The sequence below is a fragment of the Triticum aestivum genome, chromosome 6B, assembly GCF_018294505.1.
Source record: "Triticum aestivum cultivar Chinese Spring chromosome 6B, IWGSC CS RefSeq v2.1, whole genome shotgun sequence".
NCBI classification, from domain to species: Eukaryota; Viridiplantae; Streptophyta; class Magnoliopsida; order Poales; family Poaceae; genus Triticum; species Triticum aestivum.
Window position 1 is genome coordinate 189,962,205 of NC_057810.1, and position 23,690 is coordinate 189,985,894.

The following is a 23,690-nucleotide window of genomic DNA, read 5'->3' on the forward strand; positions in this document are numbered from 1 at the left end:
TCGCTTCAGACACCCGATCGGTATTTATTTATGCTTTGTTGGGGTTTCAGGCGGACTATCGCCGTTTCCCTTTTACTTACCTTGTTAAGCTAATTTTTGAATGTACATTGGTGAATTAATCATGACGCATCCATGCATGCATTTGTTATATCTTACGTCCGAACTGTCTTGTGAGTACTTTCAAAGTACTCATTGGCTTGTTGATTTGGCCAGATGCTGACGAAGGCGATCTCATGGATGAAGAGTTTGATAGCGAGTCCGACACCTAGAGGAGTCCCAGTCAGTCTCGTGCGACCCTGGATTTGGTCACTGTTTTATATCCGCTTCCGCTACCAAATAAATTCATCGAGCCTCACCTCGACGCTCGATGAGATGATAGACTTAGAGTCTTGTATTTCTCTCCCCGCTGTGTTTTTCCACCACCACCCTATCCTCGAGTCAGTAGTATGCCTCCACACCACTGTGTCATGTCCGCCATTATGTATAATTATTGGCGTGCTTGTAATAATTTGGTTGAGCAACCGTAGTTCGACCCTGTAATATATTTTATGCTACTGGCTTATTGTATCAAGAATTTGTCTACCAGTGAGGAGGATTTTCCGCATACTGGACTCAAAAGATTGGTTTCTCAATAAATATTTTTATTGAAAAACCGGTCGTGACAAGCTTGGTACCAGAGCCAGGCTGACTGTAGGAAGCCACTAGGTGCGATCACTAATTGGGTATTAGCATGATAGAGCTAGGTTATATTTTTGCAATGGTAGTCATTTTCTGTCAGTCAACATAAATTTATGATCTGACCATGCAGAATTTTTGTCTACTTTTGTAGATGGCCGACAACAGCTGCGAGTCTCAGACCTTCGCCAACGTGCCCGACGGGTTCGTCAAGCTTCTTTCTTTCATCGTTCAGGTCGCGATGGGGCCATCCGTGCGCCCAGTTTTCACACTCTGCCAGCACCGAGTCAACGACAGTCTGACCATGCACCAGGCCGCGGTGCAGTTCAAGGGAGGGCGTGGTGAGTTACGCCGCTTCCGGTTCGTGGGAAGAGCCATGCCTACGGAGAGGCATGCTATGCAGATGGCAGCCCGCGAGGCGATAGCTCGTCTCAGGGATGTCCTCCCCGTGATGAAGACTCGTCGTTACCGTTATCTTCCGTGCCATGTGCCTTACACCTGTCACTACGCATACTCCTGCCCCAGAGGAGAACGAGACGAGGCTTTTGAGATGCTCATTGAGTATCTCCGGGCCCTGGAGGCATCCTTCGACAACCTGGTGGACGACTTCGTAGCTACCCGCATGGACTCAGTTCATGGCTGTGCTGCCAACAGGAGGGAGCTTCTACCGATCGCACCGCCACTGACTTTGGTCTCGTCCTCAGCATCTTTTACGCCTACTCGTCGCCTGCCTTCTACCGAAGAATTCAACCAAGTCATTGCGCCCACTCCAGCGCGCACTGCACCACCCTTCGCGCCCACTCCTGTACGTGTTGCTCCGCCCCTGGCAACCGCTCCGTCCACTCTGCGCAACACCACGCGTATGGAGCCCATTAGCGAGGAGGAAGTCGAGTCCCCAACCTCGCTACGCCTCGCCCTCGGCAGGGCAAAGGAGGTCGTCAACATCTCTGCCTGAGTACGCTTAGCTGCCGTGTATTGTACCGCTTTGTAAGATATGTACATAGGTTGTGAGAAGTAGCCTGTTTGCGCAACATGTGGGATCTGGAGAAGTGCACTAGCCTAAATAACATGTCAGGATTATGTACGCATATCCTGAGTGATGTATTGTATAATTACCGCCCGCGTGTAAGATATGTAATGAGCAGTTCTTCTCCGTGCGCAAGTCGATTTGTTTTTCTTAAGTAAGCTTGGATATTTAATTATATTCACCAGCTTTATGCATTATGGATTTGTTTTTTTTTTGCGACTCTTTCCGCTTTTCTTATGAGTTTTACAAAAATATATCCCCAGAGTGAAAAATGTCTCGTCCTTGGACTCTCTCCATGCCAACTCCACCAGAGGGGAATTATGATACCCAACCCAGCAACGAGTTCACTCAGGGACAGTCAAACCAATAGGGCAGTGAATCGGCACTTTCACAAATGTGCCGCCTTTATGAGCAGAGTCAGCAACAACGTCGGGAAATGATGAACCAAGTCATCAACATGGGAAATCACCATGGACAGTATCAACAACATTCCAAGTTATCTGAGCTACAGAAGACACGTCCTCAAACATTTTCTCACACTGACAATCCTCTTGAAGCCGAGGACTGGCTTTGAGATATGGAGAGGAAATTAATTATTGCAAAATGTTCAGACCCCGAGAAGGTATTATATGCTCCACACTATCTCACAGGAGCAGCCGCATCGTGGTGGGAGAATTTTCTGCACATGCATCCCAACGAAAATGACATAACCTGGGATGATTTCAAGGAAGGTTTCCGTGGTGCACACATTCCTAAGAGTATTATGAAAATCAAGAAGAGAGAATTCGATGACCTCAAACAAAGGAACATGACAGTGTCAGATTACAACAGTCAATTTACTCTATTGTCCCGCTACGCCAATGAAGAGCGTATGACTGAAATCAAGAAGATGGAGAAATTCGTTGACGGTCTGGCGCCCGCGCTTAAATGCCAACTGGTCATGCACACTTTTCCTGATTTTAAAACACTGGTGGACAAAGCCATTACTCTGGAAAATGAGAGACGCAGTCTGGAAGATATCCGCAAGCGGAAAAGGGACCAGACTAACCATGCTCGCAATCACCGAAGCAAGACAGATTTTCAAAAGGGTGGGACACACAAATGCTCATCCAATGTCTCACGCCCAATCAAGAATTTTCATGCAAGGGACAAGGAATTCACCTATCGCCCCGGCGTTACTTGTTACGCTTGTGGAGAAGAAGGGCACTATGCCAAACAGTGCCGCAAGCCAAGGAATTCAACCCCAAAGCCGAACAACGGCGGCAACAATTCCGCGCCCAAGCGAAACAATTTCAATCCCAACAATAACCACAGGAAGGGTCATCTGAATCACGTAACCAAAGAGGAGGCACAAAATGCTCCGGATATCGTACTCGGTACGTTTCCTGTCAACACAATACCTGCAATGGTTTTGTTTGATTCTGGAGCTTCTCACTCTTTCATTTCGAAAAGTTTTGCTTTGCAAAATAATTTTTCGATGCTTTCTTTGGAGAAATCCATGACCATCAAGTCCCCTGGGATTCAGCAAGTTACTCAGAATTACTGTCAGAATGTGGTCATTGAGTTCGAAGGATTGGAGTTTCACGCAAATCTTATTGTGTTGGAAAATAAAGGACTGGATGTCATCCTAGGGATGGATTGGCTAACCACCAATAAAGGTTTTATCGACTGTTTCAACAGGACCGTAATTCTCACACACCACCAAGGGAAGACAATAAGGGTATCAGCCAAGGAAGGAAAAATACCCCGGCAACCGAGATTAAATAAGGTGGACGTTTCTGAGCTAAACAAGGTTCCAGTAGTGTGTGAATTTCCAGATGTATTCCCTGAAGAACTACCAGGCATGCCACCAGACCGGGAAATAGAATTCCGCATTGAGCTAGCACCAGGAACCACCCCCATATACAAGAAACCATACAGAATGGCACCATCCGAGTTGATCAAGTTGAAGAAGCAAATAAAGGAATTACTGGAAAAAGGATACATTCGAGCCAGCTCCTCACCTTGGGGATCACCAATTTTATTTGCCAAAAAGAAGGATGGAACGCTGAGATTGTGTATTGACTATCGAGCACTTAACATGGTCACAGTCAAAAACAAATACCCGATGCCAAGGATAAATGATTTGTTTGATCAACTCGCTCAGGCCAAGGTATTCTCAAAAATTGACTTAAGGTCAGGGTACCATCAATTGAAGGTACGAACGGAAGATATCCCCAAAACAGCCTTCACCTCCAGATATGGACTGTACGAGCTCACAGTGATGCCATTTGGATTAACTAACGCCCCAGCATATTTTGTTCACCTCATGAACAAAGTATTTATGAAGTTTATGGACAAGTTCGTCGTGGTATTCATCAACGATATATTGGTATACTCCAAGACACCTGAAGAGCACGCAGAACATCTCAGGATTGTGCTAGGAGAGCTAAGAAAACACCAATTGTATGCCAAGTTCAGCAAGTGCGAATTTTGGCTAAGACAAGTAGGCTTTCTAGGCCACGTACTGACCCAAGACGGTATCGCAGTGGACCCAGAGAAAGTCAAGGCCGTACTTGGCTGGAAGTCACCAGCCAGCGTAACGGACATATGGAGTTTCTTGGGAATGGCAGGATATTACCGCAGATTTATTGAAGGATTTTCCACCATAGCCAAGCCTATGACACAGTTGCTCAAGAAAGATAAGAAGTTTGAATGGACAGAAGCCTGCAAGAAAAGTTTCCAAGAGCTAAAGCGGAAGTTAACAACAGCACCGGTATTGATCGTACCCGACATACACAAGAATTTTGAAGTATATTGTGACGCGTCCAGAAAGGGTCTCGGATGCGTGTTGATGCAAGAAGGCAAGGTTGTCGCCTACGCTTCAAGGCAACTTCGCAAGCATGAGGAAAATTATCCCACTCATGACTTAGAAATGGCAGCAGTTATTCATGCACTCAAGGAATGGAGGCATTTCTTACTTGGGAATCGATGTGAAATATATACGGATCACAAAAGTCTCAAATATATTTTCACGCAGCCAAAACTAAATTTACGGCAACGACGCTGGTTGGAATTGGTAAAGGATTATGATGTTGGTATCCATTACCATCCAGGGAAAGCAAATGTAGTGGCCGATGCCCTTAGTCGGAACCCCAGCTCTGACGAAAACAATCTACACAGCGTGAGGCCCGAATTCCAACAAGAATTTGCCAAGCTCAACTTGATAATGGTAGCAGAAGGCACCATATCAAACTTGGAAATACAACCCAACCTTGTGGAGAAAATTAAAGAAGCTCAGCCCGGTCACCCCAGCATCGAAGGCATCAAAAGAAAGTTGAGTATGGGCAAGGCCTCGGAATTCGTAATAGACAATGAAGGAATATTATGGTACGGAGAAAGACTCTGCGTGCCAAACATAGAAGACCTTAAGCAGCAAATTTTAGCTGAAGCACACACCACTCCATATTCAATTCACCCTGGAGGAACCAAAATGTATAAGGATATTCAGGAAAGATTTTGGTGGCACGGTATGAAGAGGGACATAGCCACCTTCATTGCATGTTGCGACTCATGTCAACGCATAAAAGCTGAGCATCAGAGACCAGCCGGACTACTGCAACCTAAAAAAATACCTGAGTGGAAATGGGATGAAATAGGGATGGATTTTATTGTCGGACTACCTCGGTCACGACACGGGAATGATGCCATATGGGTCATCACCGATAAATTGACCAAAGTGGCACACTTTATTCCAGTGAAGACAACCTACAACACTCAGAGGCTTGCCAGGATTTATCTTTCCCGCATAGTTTGTCTGCACGGTGTCCCGAAGACTATAATATCCGACAGAGGCACTCAGTTCGTCTCAAGATTTTGGGAGCATTTACAACAGGCTCTGGGAACCCAACTAGCCTTCAGTACCGCATACCACCCACAGACTGATGGACAGACTGAATGCATAAACCAAGTTTTAGAAGACATGCTGAGAGCATGTGTCCTCACATATGGAACCAGTTGGGAAGAAAGCCTGCCATACGCCGAGTTCGCGTATAACAATAGCTACCAGGCCAGCCTACAAATGGCACCATTTGAGGCCTTATACGGACGAAGGTGTCGTACCCCGTTAAATTGGTCAGAGACCGGAGACAGCCGCATCTTCGGACCAGACATGCTCAGAGAAGCCGAGGAAAAGGTCAAGCTAATCAGAGACCGACTCAAGACCGCTCAAAGTCGACAGAAGAGTTATTATGATCAGAAACATCGTAGGGTCAGCTTCGAACCCGGTGAGTTCGTATACCTAAGAGTGTCCCCGATGAGAGGATTGCAACGGTTTAAGATTAAAGGAAAGTTAGCACCAAGATTCATTGGACCATTCTGCATAGTGGCACGAAGAGGCACTGTAGCCTACCAGCTAGACTTACCCAAGGATTTATCCGATATTCACGACGTGTTCCACGTCTCTCAATTAAGGAAGTGCGTAAGCAACCCAGAGAAACAAGTATCCCATGAAAACATTGACGTGCAGCCAGACCTCACTTATCGGGAACGTCCCATAAGAATATTAGAGGAGTCTGAAAGAAGGACCCGACAGAAGACCATCAAGTTTTTCAAAGTCCAGTGGAGCAATCACACCGACAGTGAAGCAACTTTGGAAAGCGAGGATTTTCTTCGGACAGAGCATCCACACCTATTTAAGGATCAGCTGAAATCTCGGGGACGAGATTTTTCCTAAGGGGGTAGGTGTTGTGACACTCCAAAATTTTTATTTGGTTTTTATCAAAAACTTTGTGGTTTTTGAGGAGAGGCCATTTAAAATTTTTCTTTTTCAGAAAAACCTTCCACTTAAAAACTTCCTTTGCTTTGGCAAGGATTTTATTTTTTCAAACTTTGGTGTTTGATCTTTTGAAAACTTCTTCTCTGTTGGTTCCCTCTCAAATTCATTTTTGGGAGTTTAATTTGTTTTCTTTTAAAATGAAACTCTATGAAAATTTGAGATTTTCATATCTTGGAACCATCCTTAACTTGGCATTCTTTCCCATGTGGTAAAACCCCTCCAAAACCTCCCCTACACCTTGTGATCAACCTAAGTTCTCTGTCCCAACTAATCCAAACAAGTTTTGGATTTTATTCTAATTATTTTTCCTCTCAAATCAATTCTGAAAATTATTTGGAGCCTGAGTGATTTTCAAAGCAAGTACCCTATTGCATTTGAGTTTTGACCTCAAACCAACTCTCCTGGATAGTCCTTTGTACCCACAACTCAGAACCATCTTGATCCACTCCTTCTCTTTTCAAATTTTTCAAAATTCAGTCTCTGCAAGTTTGGACCAGATTTGCCAAATTTGATGAAATTCATATCTACACTCCCCCAAAAATTCCACCAAAATTCAGGCAGCCTACTTGAGCAATGAGAAGCCACTCCACCAAAAATCAGCTCAAGGAAAAATCTCCAGAGGCCAAAAACATTCTGTCGAACACCTGAGCTGCACTATTCCTTTGCAAATTCAGTAAGTTCAGAGATTCAGTTATCTTTCTTCCTTCGTCAGATTCGGTCACGCGGCCACAGTGCGCCCTGGCGCGTTGCACGCAGCCTCTTCTCCCTGGCCAGCACCCCGCGCGCACGCTTGGCCGATTCCTGGCGTCGGTAGCACCGAGCCTTGCCGGTGTTGGGAGCTTCTGCGGTGGCTGCACCTCCCGTGGCAGCCAACAAGGGCCCGAGCCCTCTCGCCACGCCACCCGGCGCCGCCCAACACCCCCTGGCTCTCCGCGTGTCCCTGCCGTGCCAGCGCACGCCCGTGGCACCGTCGCCGTGGCCCGGCAAGCACGGAACGTGCTCCCTGCCGCCGACGGGCCGCGCCACCCCCGTTCCGTCGAGCTCACCCATAGCACCAAGTCCCAGCCCGTTTAGCGCCTAAATGGGACCGGTGGACCTCAACGACGATGCCCAAGCCCCTAATCCCACTGCACATCCCCGGCACCGCCGTAATCACTCGCCGGAGATCCCCGTTCACGGCAACCGCCTCGGGCCGCCTATAAAAAGGGCCCCCGAGCTCAACCTCGTGCACGCCTCATCCCCACTCCTCACCAACGCCACGCCAGGCCACTAGGGGGACCCCGAGGAGGTCTCCTCCCCCAACTCCGTCCGCCCCGATCCGCCTCGGCCTCCACCACGATTCGCTCCGGTGAGGCCATCTCCGGCGCCCAAACCCCGTCCGTTACCCTCTCTAGCCACCAGGAGCCTAACCCCCTCTTCAATTTGACCTCTGCAGCCCTCTCCGACGAGCCCCTCGACCACCCGAGCCGCCGTCCGCCGGAGCAAAGCTCGCCGTCGACGTGGTACTCGCCGGCGACCACCACCACCACCAACCGACGCGGAATGACGCCCTGAGCACGGAGGTACCCTCCGATCCCCCTGCCTCGCCGTGGATCGCCGCCGGCGACCACCACGGCTCTCGGGCGCCGACGAGCTTCGCCCCCCCCTTTTTGAAGTTCAAACCTGACGAGTGGGACCCCACCGTCAGCCTCTCTGCCCTCTCTGGTTGAATCGTTTTCTGGAAGCGCCTTCGGGCAAAATGCGTTTTATCTTTGGGCTGGCGTAGTTCTGCCGAAACGTTTTCTGTTTTTGTAAGCTAGCCCCTGGAAATCTTCTGTTTCATTATAGATGAGTCCCTGGACAAAAACTCTTATAACTTTTAAACAGAAAAGTATTTTTGATTGATTCTTTTTCTGTTCTCTTTAAAATTTTGTCTAGTTTTTTATCAGATTTATTTGAAAAATATTTGAAATACTTTTTGTGCACTCCTTGGTATTTACGATAGCGCATATATGTTCTTTATACCGTAGATACCGAAGGAGGTGACGGAGCCGCGAACTTCACCGAGCTAGGCTCCGACTACTCTGAACCAGGCAATCATGTTTGAACTTTTTATATGATGAGTGTCTTGGCATGTTTTGCATTTAGTTAGTTTCATGGCATGTTGAGAAGCATATCGATGAACGTTATTTTATGCGATAATGAGGTAAGTGAGTTCGATGATCCATAAGTGGATGGATATGAGTATGAATGGCCATGTGTTGGCATGAGGATGGGTAGGATGGCAGTGTTGTAGCATGCCAGTCTTATGCCAGACTATGTGACTTCAGTGTCAAACCGTATCGGTCCAGTTCCTCTCATTTCCTTCCCTGTACTACCACATGTTTTCCGCAAGGAATATGGTTTAGTAAGTTGCAAACCGCTTTTCTGGTACACACCAAAAGGAGAGGCCGTGATGATGGTTCCATGGCCCTGGATTAAAGCCAGTCATCCGGTCAGGGGGCATGGGTGTTTCCGGTTGGGACCGAGAGGGGGGCACCCCTTAGAGCGCGCGTATATAAATTTGATCCCATGCTATTCGAGATTGTGATCTCCCCGTCTCAAAAGTTTTTCTTGGACGATGTCTGGGGTGATTCCTAGCATCGAGAGGTAGGATGGGTGTTTTCTTCCGAAATACCGTAAACGTAACTAGTCCTTCGTGACTACAGAAATCCGTTGGCTGTGGGAATAATTTTGTACAACTCTGCAGAGTCATATATTCCTCCAAATCATCTATTCCATGTCCTAGATCGATATTATCTTATCCTAATCAAATGTCAGTTTTGATGACAGAGACTCCGGTGATTCGCATGAGTGCTAATTCCAGTTAAATGATTATTCCTGTGGATGGACTAACCCATTTATTCTCATGAATTAAATGTTTATTATGAGTATTATTTACTTGTGAATTAAAGCCCTTTCTGTGATGTCGCCCCGACGTCCGACTATGGCATTTCTTTTTAAAGCCCTTTCTGTGATGTCGCCCCGACGTCCGACTGTGGCATTTCTTTTAAAGCCCTTTCTGTGATGTCGCCCCGACGTCCGACTGTGGCATTTCTTTTAAAGCCCTTTCTGTGATGTCGCCCCGACGTCCGACTGTGGCATTTCTTTTAAAGCCCTTTATGTGGTGTCGCTAAGACGCCCGACTGTGGCATCATTTCCTTATATCTATTTGTTCACCTTTCGAGGCTTCGCTTCAGACACCCGATCGGTATTTATTTATGCTTTGTTGGGGTTTCAGGCGGACTATCGCCGTTTCCCTTTTACTTACCTTGTTAAGCTAATTTTTGAATGTACATTGGTGAATTAATCATGACGCATCCATGCATGCATTTGTTATATCTTACGTCCGAACTGTCTTGTGAGTACTTTCAAAGTACTCATTGGCTTGTTGATTTGGCCAGATGCTGACGAAGGCGATCTCATGGATGAAGAGTTTGATAGCGAGTCCGACACCTAGAGGAGTCCCAGTCAGTCTCGTGCGACCCTGGATTTGGTCACTGTTTTATATCCGCTTCCGCTACCAAATAAATTCATCGAGCCTCACCTCGACGCTCGATGAGATGATAGACTTAGAGTCTTGTATTTCTCTCCCCGCTGTGTTTTTCCACCACCACCCTATCCTCGAGTCAGTAGTATGCCTCCACACCACTGTGTCATGTCCGCCATTATGTATAATTATTGGCGTGCTTGTAATAATTTGGTTGAGCAACCGTAGTTCGACCCTGTAATATATTTTATGCTACTGGCTTATTGTATCAAGAATTTGTCTACCAGTGAGGAGGATTTTCCGCATACTGGACTCAAAAGATTGGTTTCTCAATAAATATTTTTATTGAAAAACCGGTCGTGACAAGCTTGGTACCAGAGCCAGGCTGACTGTAGGAAGCCACTAGGTGCGATCACTAATTGGGTATTAGCATGATAGAGCTAGGTTATATTTTTGCAATGGTAGTCATTTTCTGTCAGTCAACATAAATTTATGATCTGACCATGCAGAATTTTTGTCTACTTTTGTAGATGGCCGACAACAGCTGCGAGTCTCAGACCTTCGCCAACGTGCCCGACGGGTTCGTCAAGCTTCTTTCTTTCATCGTTCAGGTCGCGATGGGGCCATCCGTGCGCCCAGTTTTCACACTCTGCCAGCACCGAGTCAACGACAGTCTGACCATGCACCAGGCCGCGGTGCAGTTCAAGGGAGGGCGTGGTGAGTTACGCCGCTTCCGGTTCATGGGAAGAGCCATGCCTACGGAGAGGCATGCTATGCAGATGGCAGCCCGCGAGGCGATAGCTCGTCTCAGGGATGTCCTCCCCGTGATGAAGACTCGTCGTTACCGTTATCTTCCGTGCCATGTGCCTTACACCTGTCACTACGCATACTCCTGCCCCAGAGGAGAACGAGACGAGGCTTTCGAGATGCTCATTGAGTATCTCCGGGCCCTGGAGGCATCCTTCGACAACCTGGTGGACGACTTCGTAGCTACCCGCATGGACTCAGTTCATGGCTGTGCTGCCAACAGGAGGGAGCTTCTACCGATCGCACCGCCACTGACTTTGGTCTCGTCCTCAGCATCTTTTACGCCTACTCGTCGCCTGCCTTCTACCGAAGAATTCAACCAAGTCATTGCGCCCACTCCAGCGCGCACTGCACCACCCTTCGCGCCCACTCCTGTACGTGTTGCTCCGCCCCTGGCAACCGCTCCGTCCACTCTGCGCAACACCACGCGTATGGAGCCCATTAGCGAGGAGGAAGTCGAGTCCCCAACCTTGCTACGCCTCGCCCTCGGCAGGGCAAAGGAGGTCGTCAACATCTCTGCCTGAGTACGCTTAGCTGCCGTGTATTGTACCGCTTTGTAAGATATGTACATAGGTTGTGAGAAGTAGCCTGTTTGCGCAACATGTAGGATCTGGAGAAGTGCACTAGCCTAAATAACATGTCAGGATTATGTACGCATATCCTGAGTGATGTATTGTATAATTACCGCCCGCGTGTAAGATATGTAATGAGCAGTTCTTCTCCGTGCGCAAGTCGATTTGTTTTTCTTAAGTAAGCTTGGATATTTAATTATATTTACCAGCTTTATGCATTATGGATTTGTTTTTTTTTGCGACTCTTTCCGCTTTTCTTATGAGTTTTACAAAAATATATCCCCAGAGTGAAAAATGTCTCGTCCTTGGACTCGCTCCATGCCAACTCCACCAGAGGGGAATTATGATACCCAACCCAGCAACGAGTTCACTCAGGGACAGTCAAACCAATAGGGCAGTGAATCGGCACTTTCACAAATGTGCCGCCTTTATGAGCAGAGTCAGCAACAACATCGGGAAATGATGAACCAAGTCATCAACATGGGAAATCACCATGGACAGTATCAACAACATTCCAAGTTATCTGAGCTACAGAAGACACGTCCTCAAACATTTTCTCACACTGACAATCCTCTTGAAGCCGAGGACTGGCTTTGAGATATGGAGAGGAAATTAATTATTGCAAAATGTTCAGACCCCGAGAAGGTATTATATGCTCCACACTATCTCACAGGAGCAGCCGCATCGTGGTGGGAGAATTTTCTGCACATGCATCCCAACGAAAATGACATAACCTGGGATGATTTCAAGGAAGGTTTCCGTGGTGCACACATTCCTAAGAGTATTATGAAAATCAAGAAGAGAGAATTCGATGACCTCAAACAAAGGAACATGACAGTGTCAGATTACAACAGTCAATTTACTCTATTGTCCCGCTACACCAATGAAGAGCGTATGACTGAAATCAAGAAGATGGAGAAATTCGTTGACGGTCTGGCGCCCGCGCTTAAATGCCAACTGGTCGTGCACACTTTCCCTGATTTTAAAACACTGGTGGACAAAGCCATTACTCTGGAAAATGAGAGACGCAGTCTGGAAGATATCCGCAAGCGGAAAAGGGACCAGACTAACCATGCTCGCAATCACCGAAGCAAGACAGATTTTCAAAAGGGTGGGACACACAAATGCTCATCCAATGTCTCACGCCCAATCAAGAATTTTCATGCAAGGGACAAGGAATTCACCTATCGCCCCGGCGTTACTTGTTACGCTTGTGGAGAAGAAGGGCACTATGCCAAACAGTGCCGCAAGCCAAGGAATTCAACCCCAAAGCCGAACAACGGCGGCAACAATTCCGCGCCCAAGCGAAACAATTTCAATCCCAACAATAACCACAGGAAGGGTCATCTGAATCACGTAACCAAAGAGGAGGCACAAAATGCTCCGGATATCGTACTCGGTATGTTTCCTGTCAACACAATACCTGCAATGGTTTTGTTTGATTCTGGAGCTTCTCACTCTTTCATTTCGAAAAGTTTTGCTTTGCAAAATAATTTTTCGATGCTTCCTTTGGAGAAATCCATGACCATCAAGTCCCCTGGGATTCAGCAAGTTACTCAGAATTACTGTCAGAATGTGGTCATTGAGTTCGAAGGATTGGAGTTTCACGCAAATCTTATTGTGTTGGAAAATAAAGGACTGGATGTCATCCTAGGGATGGATTGGCTAACCACCAATAAAGGTTTTATCGACTGTTTCAACAGGACCGTAATTCTCACACACCACCAAGGGAAGACAATAAGGGTATCAGCCAAGGAAGGAAAAATACCCCGGCAACTGAGATTAAATAAGGTGGACGTTTCTGAGCTAAACAAGGTTCCAGTAGTGTGTGAATTTCCAGATGTATTCCCTGAAGAACTACCAGGCATGCCACCAGACCAGGAAATAGAATTCCGCATTGAGCTAGCACCAGGAACCACCCCCATATACAAGAAACCATACAAAATGGCACCATCCGAGTTGATCAAGTTGAAGAAGCAAATAAAGGAATTACTGGAAAAAGGATACATTCGAGCCAGCTCCTCACCTTGGGGATCACCAATTTTATTTGCCAAAAAGAAGGATGGAACGCTGAGATTGTGTATTGACTATCGAGCACTTAACATGGTCACAGTCAAAAACAAATACCCGATGCCAAGGATAAATGATTTGTTTGATCAACTCGCTCAGGCCAAGGTATTCTCAAAAATTGACTTAAGGTCAGGGTACCATCAATTGAAGGTACGAACGGAAGATATCCCCAAAACAGCCTTCACCTCCAGATATGGACTGTACGAGTTCACAGTGATGCCATTTGGATTAACTAACGCCCCAGCATATTTTGTTCACCTCATGAACAAAGTATTTATGAAGTTTATGGACAAGTTCGTCGTGGTATTCATCAATGATATATTGGTATACTCCAAGACACCTGAAGAGCACGCAGAACATCTCAGGATTGTGCTAGGAGAGCTAAGAAAACACCAATTGTATGCCAAGTTCAGCAAGTGCGAATTTTGACTAAGACAAGTAGGCTTTCTAGGCCACGTACTGACCCAAGACGGTATCGCAGTGGACCCAGAGAAAGTCAAGGCCGTACTTAGCTGGAAGTCACCAGCCAGCGTAACGGACATACGGAGTTTCTTGGGAATGGCAGGATATTACCGCAGATTTATTGAAGGATTTTCCACCATAGCCAAGCCTATGACACAGTTGCTCAAGAAAGATAAGAAGTTTGAATGGACAGAAGCCTGCAAGAAAAGTTTCCAAGAGCTAAAGCGGAAGTTAACAACAGCACCGGTATTGATCGTACCCGACATACACAAGAATTTTGAAGTATATTGTGACGCGTCCAGAAAGGGTCTCGGATGCGTGTTGATGCAAGAAGGCAAGGTTGTCGCCTACGCTTCAAGGCAACTTCGCAAGCATGAGGAAAATTATCCCACTCATGACTTAGAAATGGCAGCAGTTATTCATGCACTCAAGGAATGGAGGCATTTCTTACTTGGGAATCGATGTGAAATATATACGGATCACAAAAGTCTCAAATATATTTTCACGCAGCCAAAACTAAATTTACGGCAACGACGCTGGTTGGAATTGGTAAAGGATTATGATGTTGGTATCCATTACCATCCAGGGAAAGCAAATGTAGTGGCCGATGCCCTTAGTCGGAACCCCAGCTCTGACGAAAACAATCTACACAGCGTGAGGCCCGAATTCCAACAAGAATTTGCCAAGCTCAACTTGATAATGGTAGCAGAAGGCACCATATCAAACTTGGAAATACAACCCAACCTTGTGGAGAAAATTAAAGAAGCTCAGCCCGGTCACCCCAGCATCGAAGGCATCAAAAGAAAGTTGAGTATGGGCAAGGCCTCGGAATTCGTAATAGACAATGAAGGAATATTATGGTACGGAGAAAGACTCTGCGTGCCAAACATAGAAGACCTTAAGCAGCAAATTTTAGCTGAAGCACACACCACTCCATATTCAATTCACCCTGGAGGAACCAAAATGTATAAGGATATTCAGGAAAGATTTTGGTGGCACGGTATGAAGAGGGACATAGCCACCTTCATTGCATGTTGCGACTCATGTCAACGCATAAAAGCTGAGCATCAGAGACCAGCCGGACTACTGCAACCTAAAAAAAATACCTGAGTGGAAATGGGATGAAATAGGGATGGATTTTATTGTCGGACTACCTCGGTCACGACACGGGAATGATGCCATATGGGTCATCACCGATAAATTGACCAAAGTGGCACACTTTATTCCAGTGAAGACAACCTACAACACTCAGAGGCTTGCCAGGATTTATCTTTCCCGCATAGTTTGTCTGCACGGTGTCCCGAAGACTATAATATCCGACAGAGGCACTCAGTTCGTCTCAAGATTTTGGGAGCATTTACAACAGGCTCTGGGAACCCAACTAGCCTTCAGTACCGCATACCACCCACAGACTGATGGACAGACTGAATGCATAAACCAAGTTTTAGAAGACATGCTGAGAGCATGTGTCCTCACATATGGAACCAGTTGGGAAGAAAGCCTGCCATACGCCGAGTTCGCGTATAACAATAGCTACCAGGCCAGCCTACAAATGGCACCATTTGAGGCCTTATACGGACGAAGGTGTCGTACCCCGTTAAATTGGTCAGAGACCGGAGACAGCCGCATCTTCGGACCAGACATGCTCAGAGAAGCCGAGGAAAAGGTCAAGCTAATCAGAGACCGACTCAAGACCGCTCAAAGTCGACAGAAGAGTTATTATGATCAGAAACATCGTAGGGTCAGCTTCGAACCCGGTGAGTTCGTATACCTGAGAGTGTCCCCGATGAGAGGATTGCAACGGTTTAAGATTAAAGGAAAGTTAGCACCAAGATTCATTGGACCATTCTGCATAGTGGCACGAAGAGGCACTGTAGCCTACCAGCTAGACTTACCCAAGGATTTATCCGATATTCACGACGTGTTCCACGTCTCTCAATTAAGGAAGTGCGTAAGCAACCCAGAGAAACAAGTATCCCATGAAAACATTGACGTGCAGCCAGACCTCACTTATCGGGAACGTCCCATAAGAATATTAGAGGAGTCTGAAAGAAGGACCCGACAGAAGACCATCAAGTTTTTCAAAGTCCAGTGGAGCAATCACACCGACAGTGAAGCAACTTGGGAAAGCGAGGATTTTCTTCGGACAGAGCATCCACACCTATTTAAGGATCAGCTGAAATCTCGGGGACGAGATTTTTCCTAAGGGGGTAGGTGTTGTGACACTCCAAAATTTTTATTTGGTTTTTATCAAAAACTTTGTGGTTTTTGAGGAGAGGCCATTTAAAATTTTTCTTTTTCAGAAAAACCTTCCACTTAAAAACTTCCTTTGCTTTGGCAAGGATTTTATTTTTTCAAACTTTGGTGTTTGATCTTTTGAAAACTTCTTCTCTGTTGGTTCCCTCTCAAATTAATTTTTGGGAGTTTAATTTGTTTTCTTTTAAAATGAAACTCTATGAAAATTTGAGATTTTCATATCTTGGAACCATCCTTAACTTGGCATTCTTGCCCATGTGGTAAAACCCCTCCAAAACCTCCCCTACACCTTGTGATCAACCTAAGTTCTCTGTCCCAACTAATCCAAACAAGTTTTGGATTTTATTCTAATTATTTTTCCTCTCAAATCAATTCTGAAAATTATTTGGAGCCTGAGTGATTTTCAAAGCAAGTACCCTATTGCATTTGAGTTTTGACCTCAAACCAACTCTCCTGGATAGTCCTTTGTACCCACAACTCAGAACCATCTTGATCCACTCCTTCTCTTTTCAAATTTTTCAAAATTCAGTCTCTGCAAGTTTGGACCAGATTTGCCAAATTTGATGAAATTCATATCTACACTCCCCCAAAAATTCCACCAAAATTCAGGCAGCCTACTTGAGCAATGAGAAGCCACTCCACCAAAAATCAGCTCAAGGAAAAATCTCCAGAGGCCAAAAACATTCTGTCGAACACCTGAGCTGCACTATTCCTTTGCAAATTCAGTAAGTTCAGAGATTCAGTTATCTTTCTTCCTTCGTCAGATTCGGTCACGCGGCCACAGTGCGCCCTGGCGCGTTGCACGCAGCCTCTTCTCCCTGGCCAGCACCCCGCACGCACGCTTGGCCGATTCCTGGCGTCGGTAGCACCGAGCCTCGCCGGCGTTGGGAGCTTCTGCGGTGGCTGCACCTCCCGTGGCGGCCAACAAGGGCCCGAGCCCTCTCGCCATGCCACCCGGCGCCGCCCAACACCCCCTGGCTCTCCGCGTGTCCCTGCCGTGCCAGCGCACGCCCGTGGCACCGTCGCCGTGGCCCGGCAAGCACGGAACGTGCTCCCTGCCGCCGACGGGCCGCGCCACCTCCGTTCCGTCGAGCTCACCCATAGCACCAAGTCCCAGCCTGTTTAGCGCCTAAATGGGACCGCTGGACCTCAACGACGATGCCCAAGCCCCTAATCCCACTGCACATCCCCGGCACCGCCGTAATCACTCGCCGGAGATCCCCGTTCACAGCAACCGCCTCGGGCCGCCTATAAAAAGGGCCCCCGAGCTCAACCTCGTGCACGCCTCATCCCCACTCCTCACCAACGCCACGCCAGGCCACTAGGGGGACCCCGAGGAGGTCTCCTCCCCCAACTCCGGCCGCCCCGATCCGCCTCGGCCTCCACCACGATTCGCTCCGGTGAGGCCATCTCCGGCGCCCAAACCCTGTCCGTTACCCTCTCTAGCCACCAGGAGCCTAACCCCCTCTTCAATTTGACCTCTGCAGCCCTCTCCGATGAGCCCCTTGACCACCCGAGCCGCTGTCCGCCGGAGCAAAGCTCGCCGTCGACGTGGTACTCGCCGGCGACCACCACCACCACCAACCGACGCGGAATGACGCCCTGAGCACGGAGGTACCCTCCGATCCCCCTGCCTCGCCGTGGATCGCCGCCGGCGACCACCGCGGCTCTCGGGCGCCGACGAGCTTCGCCCCCCCCTTTTTGAAGTCCAAACCTGACGAGTGGGACCCCACCGTCAGCCTCTCTGCCCTCTCTGGTTGAATCGTTTTCTGGAAGCGCCTTCGGGCAAAATGCGTTTTCTCTTTGGGCTGGCGTAGTTCTGCCGAAACGTTTTCTATTTTTGTAAGCTAGCCCCTGGAAATCTTCTGTTTCATTACAGATGAGTCCCTGGACAAAAACTCTTATAACTTTTAAACAGAAAAGTATTTTTGATTGATTCTTTTTCTGTTCTCTTTAAAATCTTGTCTAGTTTTTTATCAGATTTATTTGAAAAATATTTGAAATACGTTTTGTGCACTCCTTGGTATTTACGATAGCGCATATATGTTCTTTATACCGTAGATACCGAAGGAGGTGACGGAGCCGCGAACTTCACCGAGCTAGGCTCCGACTACTCTGAACCAGGCAAGCATGTTTGAACTTTTGATATGATGAGTGTCTTGGCATGTTTTGCATTTAGTTAGTTTCATGGCATGTTGAGAAGCATATCGATGAACGTTATTTTATGCGATAATGAGGTAAGTGAGTTCGATGATCCATAAGTGGATAGATGTGAGTATGAATGGCCATGTGTTGGCATGAGGATGGGTAGGATGGCAGTGTTGTAGCATGCCAGTCTTATGCCAGACTATGTGACTTCAGTGTCAAACCGTATCGGTCCAGTTCCTCTCATTTCCTTCCCTGTACTACCACATGTTTTCCGCAAGGAATATGGTTTAGTAAGTTGCAAACCGCTTTTCTGGTACACACCAAAAGGAGAGGCCGTGATGATGGTTCCATGGCCCTGGATTAAAGCCAGTCATCCGGTCAGGGGGCATGGGTGTTTCCGGTTGGGACCGAGAGGGGGGCACCCCTTAGAGCGCACGTATATAAATTTGATCCCATGCTATTCGAGATTGTGATCTCCCCGTCTCAAAAGTTTTTCTTGGACGATGTCTAGGGTGATTCCTAGCATCGAGAGGTAGGATGGGTGTGTACTGGTTAGCTGTGTTTTCTTCCGAAATACCGTAAACGGAACTAGTCCTTCGTGACTACGGAAATCCGTTGGCTGTGGGAATAATTTTGTACAAACTCTGCAGAGTCATATATTCCTCCAAATCATCTATTCCATGTCCTAGATCGATATTATCTTATCCTAATCAAATGTCAGTTTTGATGACAGAGACTCCGGTGATTCGCATGAGTGCTAATTCCAGTTAAATGATTATTCCTGTGGATGGACTAACCCATTTATTCTCATGAATTAAATGTTTATTATGAGTATTATTTACTTGTGAATTAAAGCCCTTTCTGTGATGTCGCCCCGACGTCCGACTGTGGCATTTCTTTTAAAGCCCTTTCTGTGATGTCGCCCCGACGTCCGACTGTGGCATTTCTTTTAAAGCCCTTTCTGTGATGTCGCCCCGACGTCCGACTGTGGCATTTCTTTTAAAGCCCTTTCTGTGATGTCGCCCCGACGTCCGACTGTGGCATTTCTTTTAAAGCCCTTTATGTGGTGTCGCTAAGACGCCCGACTGTGGCATCATTTCCTTATATTTATTTGTTCACCTTTCGAGGCGTCGCTTCAGACACCCGATCGGTATTTATTTATGCTTTGTTGGGGTTTCAGGCGGACTATCGCCGTTTCCCTTTTACTTACCTTGTTAAGCTAATTTTTGAATGTACATTGGTGAATTAATCATGACGCATCCATGCATGCATTTGTTATATCTTACGTCCGAACTGTCTTGTGAGTACTTTCAAAGTACTCACTGGCTTGTTGATTTGGCCAGATGCTGACGAAGGCGATCTCATGGATGAAGAGTTTGATAGCGAGTCCGACACCTAGAGGAGTCCCAGTCAGTCTCGTGCGACCCTGGATTTGGTCACTGTTTTATATCCGCTTCCGCTACCAAATAAATTCATCGAGCCTCACCTCGACGCTCGATGAGATGATAGACTTAGAGTCTTGTATTTCTCTCCCCGCTGTGTTTTTCCACCACCACCCTATCCTCGAGTCAGTAGTATGCCTCCACACCACTGTGTCATGTCCGCCATTATGTATAATTATTGGCGTGCTTGTAATAATTTGGTTGAGCAACCGTAGTTCGACCCTGTAATATATTTTATGCTACTGGCTTATTGTATCAAGAATTTGTCTACCAGTGAGGAGGATTTTCCGCATACTGGACTCAAAAGATTGGTTTCTCAATAAATATTTTTATTGAAAAACCGGTCGTGACATTTACCACGAAATAAGAGTGAGAAAGCTTCCAACATAGATTATTGTACATATTGTTCGATAATAAAAAACTGGTTACACATTTGTTCTCTTTGTTTGTAACCATACGAAAGTAGATGTGTATGTTTCACACCCCAAAAAAGTGGTCATCCTGTTTTCCAGAAACATCGCTGGCGCTTTTATCTCCTATATACGTGAACATGTATGTGCTAAAAACATGTGATATAACTTCGCTGAAACTTCAATGCTTTAAACACTTTAGTTCACACCAAAAGTTTAATATTTGGTCATGAAAACTGTGTAGATGTTGAGTGTATATTAAGAATCTATAACATAAGACAAACGTTTTAGAAAACATAGTGTGCTCGCAATTGTTATGATGTAATCAATGTAAGAACTCGGTGTTATTCATTTACTGCGAAATAAGAGTGAGAGAGTTTCCAAGATAGATTTTTATACATACTTTTTGTAACAAAAACTAGTTACGCCTTTGTTCTCTTTGTTTGGAACCATACGTCAGTTACATGTGTATGTTTAGAAAAAAAAGTGGTTCCTCTTTTTCGTAAACTCAAAATAGTGGTTATCCTCTTTTCCGTAAACATGAAGAAGAAGAAGAAGAAGAAGAAGGGAACACAATGCACCAATGAAATTATGCCCTCGGATATCGGAGTATTGATTTTTGGAGATTAGAATTGAGAAATTGAGGGGAGGGGACTGATGGCCCACAAGTATAGGGAATCAATCATAGTCCTTTCGATAAGTAAGAGTGTTAAACCCAACGAGGAGTAGAAGGAAATGACAAGTAGTTTTCAGTAAGGTATTATCTGCAAGCACTGAAATAGTCGGTAACAAGTAGTTTGACAGCAAGATAATTTGTAACGGGTAAGAAACGGTAATGGTAAATAAAGTGCAGCAAGGTAGCACAATCCTTTTGTGGCAAAGGACAAGACAAAACGGTCTCTTATAATAAGCAAAGCGTTCTTGAGGGTACACGGGAATTTCATCTAGTCACTTTCATCATGTTGGTTTGATTCATGTTCGCTACTTTGATAATTTGATATGTGGGTGGACCGGTGCTTAGGTGATGTTCTTACTTGAACAAACCTCCTACTTATGATTAACCCCCTCGCAAGCATCCACAACTATGACAAAAGTATTAAGATAAAATCTAATACTAGCATTAAACTTTTGGATCAAATTTAGTCCCTTACGAAGTAGCACATAAACTAGGGTTTAAACTTCTGTCACTCTAGCAACCCATCATCTAATAACTACTCCACAATGCATTCCCTTAGGCCCAAATATGGTGAAGTGTCATGTAGTCAACGTTCACATGACACCATTAAGAAAATCACAACATACATATCATCAAAATATCGAACACATATCAAGTTCACATCATTACTTGCAACATGACTTCTCCTGTGGCCTCAAGAACAAAAGTAACTACTCACAAATAATAATTATGCTCAAGATCAGAGGGGTATTAAATAGCATAATGGATCTGAACATATAATCATCCACCAAATAAACCATATAGTAATCAACTACAAGATGTAATCAACACTACTAGTCACTCACAGGTACCAATCTGAGGTTCCGGTACAAAGATTGAACATAAGAGATGAACTAGGGTTTGAGAGGAGATGGTGTTGTTGAAAATGTTGATGAAGATTGGCCTCCCAAAGATGAGAGGGTTGTTGGTGATGACGATGGCTTCGATTTCCCCCTCAAGGAGGGAAGTTTCCCTGGCGGAATCGCTCCATCGGAGGACAAAAGTGCTCCTGCTCAGGTTTCACCTTGAGACGGTGGCGCTCCATCCTGAAAGTCCTCCTCTCATTTTTCTTTTAGGTCAGAGTGACCTATATACCAGAAGATGGGCACCGGAGGTGGGCCGAGGAGGGCACAACCCACCAGGACGCGCATGGGGGCCCAGGAGCGCCCTGGTGTCTTGTGCTCACCAGGGTGGGCCCCTCCAGTAGTTATTTGCTCCAGTATTTTGTATATATTCCAAAACAAATCTTCATAAATTTTCAGCACATTTGGAGATGTGCAGAATAGGTAACTCTGACATAGCTTTTTCAGGTCCAGAATTCCAGCTGCCGGTATTCTTCCTCTTTGTGTAAACATTGCATATTATGAGAAAAAGGGCATTAGAATTACTCCATAAAGCTTTATTATGCATAAACACATTATAAATAACAATAGGAAAACATGATGCAAAATGGACGTATCTGCAGGGAGGTACAGTTCAGATGAGTGCTTGACGTAAAGTTGAAATGACTCCATAATAAAATAATAAAACCCATGTATGAAATTTAGTGTGTTCAAAGTTATTAGGATGTAACAAATCTAAGAGTACTTGCATTACTTACTATGGAATAGGAGTGAGTCTTTCAGAATATTTTTTATACATATATTTTCACTAACTAAAGTATGGACTCTTTTGGCATTCTCTTTGTTTAGAGACACACATTGGTCATATGTGAATTTGTTAAAAAATGTTTGTGTCTTTTTTTAATAGAGAAAAATCGGCCTCTCACATAAAGAACCTTTAAATAGTGATCATGTGAAGGATGAGTGTGTGCCACAATATCAGGATCAAGTTTTATAAAATCACCACTTTTCAGGGTAAAAGTTTGAGAAAACCACAATTAGTGGGGATAAGGCTAACAAGATAGAGTAAGCTCGCGATATTACTCTATCTAGTCATACAGAGACTCGGACAAGGTTGAACCCGGCTGACTCTAATTCGACCTAGCGTTCAACCCTCACCGACCCTGTTTCCTACTCCTGCTTCACCAAACTCACACCTCACAACTCGTAGTTGACTCTTTCCTCGCCGACACAACCAATAATCACCTCTTGGCAAGTGGTCCACATCCCTGAAAGTGGCACAGTCTGCGTTGAAATTGGATCCAGTACACCATGTTTTTAAGGTGTTGTATTATCACTAACTGTGTGGTATGATCATTAATGTGCTTCGTGGAGTCTCCGCTAACAAGCGATTCATCGTACATGGCCTTTAGCCAAGGAGCGACGAGTTCCTCCCTCTCATGGCCAAGGTCACGTCAATGAAGCTACTAGTCATGGACAACATACCAACGGAGAACACCCCGCCACCATTACCATGTACTGGCGAGAAACTGAGGTGAGCTTTTCTTAGAGTTTTACACCACACTCACACGTCGATTTTGGTGCACTCTCGCCGATTGTGATGGAGGCGAGCGTTATGCTCGTGTTAGGGCTCATTCCACTCATGACCCAACTCCTAGGTTGCACTCTCGATGCTTAAGCTTGTGGCCAATACTAGTGCAACCTTCTTCATCGATGTAGTCGACTATGTCATCGTGCTTGCTCTTTTTGCCACATGCACTGACAGGTGGGGCCCAAAGGTCATAGTTTTGATCAACTATCTGAACTAATCAATCTGGGTGGGCTACTAATGAGTCCAATATTTACATTATTTGAAAGATCGTGGATGTCGCCTAGAGGGGGAGGTGAATAGGCGCTTTAAAATAATTAGGGCTTGAACAAATGCGGAATAAACCTAGTGG